The sequence below is a fragment of the Balaenoptera musculus genome, chromosome 7 (genome assembly GCF_009873245.2).
Source record: "Balaenoptera musculus isolate JJ_BM4_2016_0621 chromosome 7, mBalMus1.pri.v3, whole genome shotgun sequence".
In the NCBI taxonomy this organism is placed as follows: domain Eukaryota; kingdom Metazoa; phylum Chordata; class Mammalia; order Artiodactyla; family Balaenopteridae; genus Balaenoptera; species Balaenoptera musculus.
The window spans coordinates 14233347-14245779 of NC_045791.1; positions in this window are offsets into that span (position 1 = coordinate 14233347).

Genomic DNA, 12433 nt, shown 5'->3' on the forward strand with positions numbered 1-12433 from the left:
TTTTAGGCTCCAAAAGACATCTGGTGCTATTATACCAAAACCACCATTTCTCTCAGTTATTTCAGTTGACGTTCTGTCTCATGATCAAAGAGTCCTGACTAACCACCAAACAAAAGCCCCTGGCCTTGCTAAAGTTACCAATAATAAATAAGTAGCAGACATGGAAGTGACTCTAAATTCAGTGTTTTTCCCCCTTATTGACCCTTCCCACATATCTCAATTTGATGCCAAATAACTACATGTTCTATGGGTCTTTTAATGGTTCTCCACTAATCCTTCCCCTTTAGTGAATGTGGCTCATAAATTACAAGTAACCAAAGTAAATTCTGTCTCAGTTCCTATGAGGGTAGCCATGTGGTTCCCACTTAAATTCAGCCTAAATTTCTTTAGCAAGGTAGATTAAGATTCTTCCCTAATTACACTGAGGGGTTGGTGGTCACCAGTCTGAATAGTTAGAAAAGTGTTAGTGCCCTGGTTTGGCCTCTCAGTTCATCTGATGGTTAAATACTGGGGGTGAAGAGGTCTGCTGTTGTTCCTCAGGGAGTACTTTTATGTCAGGTTGAGTGTTTATTCTGCTTGTCGCATCAGGTTTAAATGTCTTTGTGTGGCTGCCTTTCTCTACAGGAGAAAAGAAGCAGGATAAATGTCTGTCTCACTAAAGAAAAGTAATCTGCATGGTGCCACATGTTTGCTTTGAGTGTCTTCAAAGCTGACCAGCTAGCTTGTCTCATTTACCATCCCTGGAGAGAAAGTTGACAGGAAGAAACAAAACTAACCTGTTCTTAGGTTCTCCACAAGCAGCTCCCTTGGGGTAGTTTTGCAGAAGGTGTGTTGATGTATGATTTAACTTTTTTTTTTTTTTTAGGAAAAGAATAGCAATAGAATAAAGATTCAAAATATGAAACTTCAATGGATAGTCCATTATCCCAGGAAAGTTTGCACTCTTTTCTTAGAATGAGAAAAAATAGCTTCAAAAGTGTGATACCTTGGGATATTTTTCGTCACAAAGCTATTAAATAGGAAAAATACCATAGGGTGTTTTTAAAATATCAAACAACTTAGGTTCAGAGAAACACACCTCAGCATCTTAATGTCTGCCAGAGAGAAAATCTGGTTAGGAAACCTGGAATTGATCCTGTTTTGTTTGTATTCAGTGTTTCATTCTTTACTGTGAAATGAAGACAAGAATCATATCCACCACCTAAATTGTCTGAAGAGAGAATCCAAGATGTGCGAAATGTGCACTCTAAATTACAAAAAGCTGAACAAATGCAAGGTTGTCTTTTTATTGGGGTGTAATTTACATGGAATAAACCCACTCTTTCCAGTGTGCAGTTCTTTGAGTGTTGACACCATTATACTTTAATGTAACTATAATGAAAATCAAGATCTAGAACAATTCCATCATCCCCATAGATTTGTATTGAGTCTATCTTCTGTCACTTAGCCTGACACAGCTGAGATCGTCCATGCTGTCACATCAGTAGTTTACTCCCCTGACTGCTGGGGAGCATTCCCTGTATAGAGTTATGACAGTTTGTTTACACATTTAGCAGTTGAAGAACATTTGGATCTTTCTCCTTTTGGTGATTATGAGTTAATCTACTATAAACATAGATATAAAATGTATTATGTGAGTATAATTTTTAATTTCTCTTGGGTAAATACTTGAGAGTGGAATTACTAGGTCATAGGGCAAGTGTATATTTTACTTAATACAAACTCTTTTCCAAAGTGGCTGCATAATATTTCATTCCAATTATCAATGCATGGGAGTTCTAGGTGTTCTGCATGCTCTCCAGCCCTTGCTATTGTTAGATTTGATTGTTTGTTTTGTTTCATTTTGTTTTTTGGCCATTGTAATAGGTGTGTAGTGATGGCTTGTTGTAATTTTAATTTCGATTTCCTTAATGAATAATGATGTTAAGCATATGTTCATGGCCTATTTGCCATCTAGCTATCTTTTTTGGTGAAATGTCTTTTCAAGTGTTTTGTCTGTATATCATCAAACTGTCTTTTTATATAATTTCATTTTAATGTTCACACTATTCCCATAGTAGTATGTTATTCTCCTATTACAGATGACAGAACTGAATCTCAGGGTGACTTAAAAATGTGTTCAAAGATGCACAGATATTAGGTGTCAGAGCTGGAGGGAAATGATTACAAAAATTTTGATTACAAAACTCCTAACAGCCACTGCTGCTGTAATAGTTCCACAGAAGCCGATGTGCTCCTCTAAGATTTAAAAGTCTATTAATTTTTAGCTGGCTTTAGTGAACTATGTGTGTGGAGAATTATCAGTGAAAAGTTTTGTATATGAGGTCAATTTGCTTCTGTTTTTCAATTACCCTTCAGAACTAACTCCGTTTTTTTGCACTGTCATATTTACTGAAAAGGTGCAAAACAAGTTCACTGTTTTAATTTAGGAAACAAATTTCCTGGAGAAATGCATGTGATTCATGGTGAAACATGAGGTAACTATAATCTTGGGTGACCAACCTCTTTGGCTTATTCATATCTCTTCACTCTTCAGTTAGTCTGGTGAATCAAAATTACTATGTTTCCTGATTATTATTCCATAAGGTTAAATAAAGCTTTTTTTATGACACATATTTATAAGTTAGTACAGACATTCCGCCTATAAGGAGGAGGGCCTGAACCTCAATCTTCCTGTCCAAAAAATAACAACTATAAGAACTATCTCACTGAGTGCTGTTAATTAAAGGTGATGCATAGTGCATACTTACTACAGAGAGTTAATAAATGGTAGTCACCTCATAATAATATTACCTATTATGTGCCAGAGATTTCGTTAAATGAACTAAATAATTCGAGCAACACCACAAAATAAATATTATCTCAGTTTTACATGCGAAGAAACTGACTTTTTGAGATGTTAAATGACTATAAAAAAATCACCCAAACAGTAAATGAGGAAGATGGAATTCAAACCATTTGAATTCAAACCATGGAATTCAAACCATTCCAGGAAGATGGAATTCAGGTCTACTGAACCCCAAATCATACTCTTGACCCCTCTACTCAACTTACTGTTTTAATACGAAATATTTAGGATACTCTTGATAAAAACCTGATGCTGAACATTCCATTCATTAATAGCACTAAAATGTCCTTTATATGTGTCCATAAACTACTACTTAAATCTATAGTCCTTGGAATCAGAAATAAAACAAATAACTGCTAATAGCTATAATTATAAATAGAAAATTAAAAATAGAACATTTCTGTGTCAGTCAGGATTAGATCAGGGAAATTGAACTATTATGACTACTATAGAATAAGCACCTATGATAGGAACTAGACATAACACAGTTGAGAGAGGAGTTTGGGAACTAAGGCCGCAAAGGGATCTGGAGGATTAGAGAAAAGTCCTTAACCAGCCCTCCTAAACACTGATGCAGGTGGAAAAGTCAGAGCTTGCAGGGAAGTCTGGTAAGCCAGGGGTGCCCACCTGCCAGGGTGTGGGCATGGAGGAGAGCTTATGGAGAGGCCCGTAGAAGACTGTTGCCTCTTCCTCCAGTGGTGCTCTTGGGATTATTGTTGGTCAACAGAGCCAGAAGCCAGGAAGAAGAGCTGGCCATGAAGTGGGGTGAGCCAGGACAAGCTGGAACTCCCCAGCACTTTTGCAATCTCTCACTGAACTTAACCTTCAGAGAGTAATGTCTGCCACTTCACTCCTACTTTCCAAAATTCATGCAAATGTATCTTTTGGCTGTCTCGAACCGAGAAGTGGAGAGTGGACAAATGAGACCCATCTTAGTCACGTCATCACTTTAAAAATGCATCAATTGTTCATATTTATTTTGCTCTGAAATTATGTAAAAGTCATTTGTCTCCAAACTCTCATGATGATCAAACCATCCTGAGGCAAACTTATAAAGAAAGTGAAGTTTGTTTTGAGATGTTTCTCCTGTCTTTAAAGGCTACTCCCATGGGTACTGCACACAAGCTGCTGGTGGAGCCATTTACTGGCCCTGCTGTCGTCAGTGCCTGCCCCCAGGATCACCATTACTTATTGAATGCGCATCATGCTGGATATCAAAAAGGAGACAACCAAGTAGGGAAAGGAAAGGAAAATTTTTTAGAGTTAATAATAGCATGGAGAATGAAGACTGGTTAAAAAAAGAGTGAGGCTCAGTTCAGAGACCAAATACAGAGCAAGATATGTCCTTCCTACTTCAAGGTCAACTGAGACACAAAAACTATGCATAAAGGGGACTGTGTGAATAAGTTGGGTAGGAAGAAGGGTAATGAGACATATGTAGGTTTTAGAAATACAGAGCAGAAAATGTCAGACATCTACAGTTCTCTCTGGGAATTTCATATGACATACCGAGGAGGAGAAAAAATGTGGTTGACATAAATAAACAAGTACTAGTTCATGGACCATTGACTGGGTAAGGGCAGCCTTCTTGTTCATGCTCTAATGTGCTGAGCAGCAGATCTAGGCAGAAACGAGTTGGAAAGGCATATTGGCAACTCTGGGAGGCTGTTCTGAGTGTCTATCTTTCTTGTGGTTTTGCACATAACCTTAATAGCTGTGTTTATTAAATCTGTACTGTGTATATCGTCTTTTTCTTACATTAATCCTAATCTTCCTCCAAAATATGGGGGGATTATTCCCCATTTTACAGAAGGGGAAATTCAGCCTCAAGATTCTTGCAAAATGTCACATAGCTAGTAAGAAGTAGAGCTTAGAAAACCAGGTTTTCTTTACCTGCAAAATTCATGTTCTTTCCATTATACCATTCTCCTTCTAAATAGAATGTGCTGGACCCCTCCAACCTTGGGCATAGAGCATCATAAATGCTGTTTCCAGAATCTTCAAATTATGCACAGCTGGTCGCTCACTGACTCTGGTCAAGGAAAGTTCAAAGAAGGAGTGGAGTTTCCTGGAGGCTTCAGCAGAAAACCAGAGAAGGAGCATGGAAGAGCCAAGTTCAGAACACTGTATTCTTTTACTCATGCTACAGACATATGTCAAATTTGAAACCTGAGACAGCTGCAATAGCCACAGGAGGCAAGATAAACTGAAAAAAGCAGAAAGGATTTTATTCCATTTAGAGGCAATAAAACCTAATGCCTTTTGATAGAAAATGTCCTCTCTGAAGAAGAGTGTCAAAGTACTGCTAAGTCAGATTGCTTAAATCTTCAGAGTACTATGCTGTGTCCTGGAGCAAAAGCCTTTGTTTATGTCTATATTTCTTAAAGGTAATTTCACCCTTTTTTTTTCCTAAAGATGATTTCAAAGAAACGTGATTTTATGCCTGTGAAGTTGACTGCATCTGTAATGAAGCCACTGCTGATATGACATATACTCTGTATGTGTGTGATAATGTGTATGTGTGTGATAATGTGCTATTCAAGAGGGACACAAGAAAAAATATAGCATACACATAAACTCAGGAATAGTTAGTTAAAAGATATCATGGAGAGATTTCCGGTCTGTTACAAGGTGATGTAGACTCATTTCTCCTGTTCTTTCTCACTAAATACAGCTATAAACCCTAGAAAAAATTCACAAGGAGGCAACCAAGAACGCTTAAAGATGGAAAGTGAAAAGCAGACTGGATAGTGACCCAGGATTGGGGTAACAACATAGGCAACAGAATGACTTACAATTGCCACCGAACAGAAAAAGTAACCATGGCCCACAGTTTTCTGACTACCAACCTAGCAATGGAAGGTGGCCCAGGGAGGATTATTCCTCCTCTTGATCCAAAGGAATCCTGCTGGTGGCCCCAATGAGGAGGGTCAGTTGCAGACCGAGGGAAGCTCTCTCCTTTCCTGTAGGCCCTGAGACTCTGAGTGGCCTGGCAGCACGGGTGAAAGGAATCTTGCTCTAACAAGCGTCTGTCCAGGAAGTACTTTCTGTCCCTACCAGCCCTACATAGAGACTCCACATACCTGGGCAGCACAGCAGGTAAGACCTTGTCACAAGGCCTGGCACTTTGTCCCTGCAGGATGGATACTTCCTTCTCCCCATCTAGAAGCACCCACCGACCTAGCCTGGATAAGCTGCTTCTACCTTTTCAGGTGACTGTCTGCTAAAATAAAAGGTTTAAACAGGACTCACCGTTTTCCAACATAATAGCGAAAATTCCCAGGACGCTTTAAAAAAAATCACTCTCCATACCCGAAAACAGTGAAAATCGCAACTTGAATAAGAAAAGTCAATGAACCAATGCCAACACTGAGATGAATCAGATTTTGGAATTATATGACAAGGATTGTTATTAGATTTTTTTAAACTTGGTAGCGAGATTCAAATTCTAGGCAGCTGTTCCACATCTGGGAATGTATAACCTAGAAATTATCATCGATACATAAGAATTTTGTATAGGAATTTGTTCAGTACAGTGTTACTCGAAAGTGTGAAAAACTAAAATTTCCTATCTTTAATAAAAAGGAGAAAAGATAAAATAAATTTTGAAATATAAGTAAATTATGAAATATAAGTAAAATATAGAATATTTATAAGGTATGTTTTTAAAGTATATTTTCTTTCATGAAAATTGTACCCAATGTAATGTTAAACAGAAAAAGCAGGATTTAAACAAAAAAACACTACATTTAGTATGGCCCTAATTAAGTTCAGTTGGATATAAGTACATAAAATTTCTGAAAGGAAAGGAACAACATTTTCATGACACATTTCTGGGCAGTAGAGTTTTGGATTATATGAGTGGTTTTCTTTATAATTTACCATATTTTTCAAATGTTATATAATAATCAAGGGCGACTTGAGATTTTATATTAAAAAATTATGGTTTAAATATGAAAACTAAACCTGCTGACATTTTGATCTTGGACTTCTAGCCTCCAAAACTTAAGAAAATTTCTGTAGTTCAAGCAAAGGATCTGGGGTATTTTGTTACGGAAGCCCTCACAAACCAATGTAGCATACAATCTTTAAGTGATGTTAATTTAAAAATTTTAAAAATTATATAAAGAACACTATTAAGTTGTGAGAATGCAAATCAAAAGCTAAAAAAAGTCAAATAATTATGGTTAATATTGTTACTATATAATTTTATATTTAGTATAGTATAATCTGGTATCATTTTTTAAGCAATTTGGGATTATGTATCAAGAATTTTAAAATACTAATAACCTTACATTTCTTGAAATAAAACTTTTGGAAGTATTTCAAAGCCCAGAAAAAGATTTGGCTCTTTTTGGATTTGTAAAAATTGGAAACATTCATAAACTAAGCTGGTTAAGTAAATAATGGTTAAAGATGTTTAAAGAAATAGTATGCAGCAATTAAAAATATTTTGACAAGGCAAATGATATTGGAAAATGCTCAAGGTAAAATTATAAATGAAAAGAGTAGAATAAAAATTACAATGGTGCACTGTCTCAATTACTCTTATTGGTTAAGTAATTAATCAATAACACTGTCATTGTTTTAAGTGTTTGTAATTGCATACATATCTTACTCATTTTGCTCTGCTAAGTAAATACAGCCACTGCATCAGAAAAATTAGTTTGCTTCACTCCCAGAAATAAATATGAGGGAAAAGGCAGATATTTGATAACCATATTCCATACTGTGATATTTTCTCACAGCAATTAAACTCATGATTTGCTTCTATTTCCTCTTGCCTTTATATCTCAGTCAATTGAAATTTGGAAATTTGAGATTGCAATTTCCTTCCTTCTAACTCTTAGAGCTTATTTGCTTCTGAAACAGTCTGTGATTATCAAAAGGGAAAATAATGGACTTTTCAATTTTTGAGGCTGCACAGTAGATGTAGCTTACTAGGCTATGAATATGTGCTAACTTTAATAGGAAATTTACTATTGAGAAAGCATGTTCTAGAGGGAAAGACAAGGGTATGGCTGGACAACCGTCTGCTAAGAAGATTAGGCTGTGATTCATGACTCCCATCAACCATCTCAACAGAAGCCCAGAGTAGAGAAGGGGTTATCCAGCAAAGAACTATGGAGCATTGTTTGTTTAATGATGTGGATGCCCTTGTCATGCATAGAAGACAGGCATGGATGTTGAGAATATTATACCAGCAGAAACACTTCCAGTTAGGAATGAAAGAGACAAAAAGACTAAAATGTAAGAAGGCTGTCAGACCTCTGGGATTCTACAGGCAGGAAATAGGCTAATGGAGCTACTAGGCCATGAATATGTGCTAACTTTAAGAAAAAGGAAGAATGACTCTGAGAAAATATTGGCAGAAGCAGAGGGCAGAGGGGGCAGGTCTATTGCCGCTATGGACCCGGAGAACAAAACACGAGCCACAGAAAATTATTCTCAGAGATTTTCCTACTGGGACTTTTCCTGCCAAGTTTTGGGCTTACTAGGGACCTCTGGCCTCTTTATTCGTTCTAATTCTTCCTGATAGGAATGTCTATCCTATGCCTGTCTCGCCATTGTATTTTGGAAGTTGATGGCATGTTTTCTAGTTTCACAAGTCCATAGATGGAGAGAAATCTTGACCCAGGATGGCACATTTCCAGAGTCTCACCCATACCTGATACAGATGATTTAGATGGTAAGATGAGGAACCTTATGAGTTAATGATATTTAGATTATTTTTTTGATTTAGAATTGCCACTGGATTGGGTTAAAAGTTTGGGGATGTTAGGGTGAATGTATTTTGCACATGGGAAGTATGTGAATTTTAGTTGACCTGAGGGCAGAAGGTAGTGGGTTGATATTATCCCCCCAAAATCCAAAGTGCCTGGATTCTCAGATCATGAGCTTATTTGATTCAGACTTCTAGCCTCCAAACTGTGAGACATTAAATTTCTGTCATTTAAACCACCCAGTCTGTGGTCCTTTGTTACAGCAGCCCTAGCAAATAAATACTGGAAGTTTACTGGTTCAAACAACAAGAAGTCTGGGTTTCAGCTACGGTTTTATCAGATCTCTGTCTTAATTCTCTCAGGTGTTCTCTCCTTTATGGGTCAACTTTTTGTTCTGGCCAGCTTATCTCACGGTAGCAAAATGGTTTCAGGAGTTCTAGGCACCCCATCAGACTCCATCCTGCGCACAGAAAGGGAGAGCATCTTTGTCCCAGCATTCTAAACAGAAGACGTGACTTTTATTTGGACTGACTTAGGTCACTCCTACCTAACTGTGGTGGCTTAATAATTAGAAGTATTGAGTGGACTGACTAAATCAGGAAGCACTTGTAGATTGAAAGTTAAGATCAAATTCCCTTAAAGCAAGTGAGCTGCGTGGGGAACGGGCATATCCTTGAAAAAACTAAGATACCATGGAAAAGCGAGAATGAGACAATGGAAGCCAAGTGAACAGAGAGCAAATATTTACATCTTTTGACTAGAGATACATATATTAACACTGCCTTTGCAAGTTTTTATATCAGCTTTTATTTATTTTTCTTTCTTTATTTTTTTATTGGGGTATAGTTGTTTTACAATGTTGTGTTAGTTTCTACTGTACAGCGAAGTGGAGTTCCCTGTGCTATACAGCAGGTTCTCATTAGTTATCTATTTTATACATAGTAGCGTATATATATCAGCTTTTAACTTATCACCTTTATCCTTTGTAATTTCTGATTTATGTTTTTTTCAAAAAGAAAACACATGTTTCTTGAAGCTGTTAATTTTGTGTATGCTATTTATAATTTATTTTTGATACTATTGAGAATGAAATGGATTGTTATGATTTGTGGCATAATACTTACTAATGGCTTATGATTAATAAAGAGAAAAAACCTGATATGTAAAAATATATATGTACACAAGAAGAAGTGAATGAAAGTTAGTCTTGGTGAATTTTTTACTTTTTAAAAATATATATTTCTTTCTTAATATGAGTATTATTCAGTTTTTTATAATGACAAAAAATGGAATTTAGTTGAAACAGCATTTCAAGCTCATGTATATATTACTCATCTCATTGCTATTTCTTTAAACACAATAACATTTACATTTTTCATATGGTTACCTATATTTACAAGATGACACCCTATATTTTCCAAGAGATACCCTATTTTCTTATGTGGCTGCCAAAACCCATCTGTATTACCCTTAAAGGAGGAAAAAAAATAGTGGGTATTTAAAGACCTTGGTTACTCAATTTACTTATACAAATGAAAACATTTCAAAGGTCAATCTAATAGAATGCTATTCTGCATTATTTTTTATTCCATTGACTTAAGTTAATTTTGATGACTAACAATAGCTGCTGATTAGGAAGGCTGCCACCCACTCTAAAGCACTCAGCACTCCCACTTTAACAAAATGTAATACTGCAAAAAGAAACATTTGGTAAGCAGGTTAGAAAAAAAAATGTCAGGACATGATCTATAGTGAAATGTACTGAGAAAATATTGTATTACTGTGATGTGATCAAAAATTGAAATGAAAACCACAACGGTATTTATCTAGAATGATTACATTTTAAAGAGCGTCTGGTGCAGCTTGCAGATTGATAAGGTACGCAATTAACCAATATCCAATTTACTAGAGTAACAAGTCAGGCAATCAGATGAGACTGGGTCAAAAATATGCAATAGTTTCCTATTTATGGGTTTCAATTACATTTCAGAGATTAAACCAGAGATTAATTACTTGAAATTTAAAAAAAACAACAACAAACAGTTTACATTCCTTTATGTATTATTTCTGTGTATGATTTATTTTTAATTTAGTCTGTATTTCTTTGACTCAATTCCCAGTTTCAAGCAGCAAAAAATTTTCTGTGGGATTTTGAATTTATTTCTTCCAGATATTCTGATTTAATTGACAGAAAGAAATATGTCAGAAGACTCAAACTTGAAGTATGCCTGTGTAAGAACTACTACAACATTTGCATGTCATATTTAGTTGTGCACTGCTTCAGAACAGACAGCTGTTAAAGCAAAACAAAACAGTGACTGCCATAACTCAACAACGATCAACATGTATGAAATAAGTTAATATTTTTGCAATAATTTTTAGTTTTTTGTGTGTACATTGGGTGTTTCAAGTATCACTTCTTTAATAGTGCTATGTCTTATGTTAAAAAATACTGAGTTCCTATCGGGTGCCATTTATTATCCTGAATACTGAGAATGCAAAAATGAGTAAGTCTTCATTATTGTTCTCGAGACAAATCCAGAGCAGTGGGAAAGACAGGTGGGAAATATAAAATTTCAGAAGGATATCTTTATATCTTAATGATAAAAGGAACCTGGGGCAGCAAACAGCGGGTAGGTATCTATTCTTGAAGGACATGAGCTGTGAGATGTGTTGGGGGCGGGGGGTGGGGGAGGGAAGGAAGTCGGAGTTAACAAGATCAAGAAAGAGGAAGGGGACAGGGGAGTTGATGGGGTCCCACAGGGAGGAAACAGAATGAAGTCATATATGGAATTAACACTATACTATTAATTTTCAAAAGGTAATTTTATTGAGGGCTTTCCTTGAGGCAAATGTTAAGTTCTTTAGATACATCATTTTAAAACAATCCTGAGAAGCAGAAACAATTTCCCTCTGTATTATGTGTGAGAAATAAAAGCAGCTCAGTATTTGGTAAAAGGTTAAGTGTGAGGCATACAGTGCTACGAACGTGAAGCTAGAGATAGACAGGGAACAGGATCTCATCTTTTGAGTTAAGAAATTTAACTTTTTCTCCATGGATGATAAAATATTTGTGCAGAGTTTTCAGCAGAGAATTGGGGTATTTACTGAACATTTGAGGTAGGTTACTCTGGCCACTTCGTGGAGGGCGGTTTCAGGGGGCACAAGTGAAGGTAGAGACACATGCTTGGAAATTAAACTATAAAACAAGGGATTCTCAGAATAAGCACCTGGAACAGAGTGGGAACAGGGCATGGAGGAGTGATCTTTACTTCTATTGATGGTTTGAGGATGACCTGCTTCTTCCATAATGCCAACATTTTCACTTAGGTGAAATTCATCATAGAGAATTCCCTTAAAGAGAAAACTGAAACATTAAAAAAAAAAAAACAACCTGGTTGTTTTGTGTGGAGGCAAATAGTAACCATTTCTAAAAGTGACATTTCCCTCTTCAACTTCCTGAAAAATCAAATAATGAAATCTAAATGGCCTACAAGGCTTCCTGCACTAGTGACATGAAGAAAATGTTAGACATTTAGATTTTTAACATCTATAGCCACAATTCCTGGGTGTTTAAAAGTATTGTCTTTACTGTTAAATCTGGGTGTCTCAGTTCAAGAAAGAACTGAGAGAATAATAGGGTACCCTAAAATCTCCACAGCAAAATAAATTTTTCCTAATTGTGCTATTTCAATAAATGGGTCCCTTTCATTGAAGCTATTGAGATGTCTGTCATCAATGCATGTGTGACAGTAAGACAGACAGGAGGGCACAAATTTGGGCAACAGATAGCTGGAAAACTCAAGCATGTACCACAGGCTAAGCAAACAAAAAGACAAAGTTACCAAGTGGTATCAGAAGC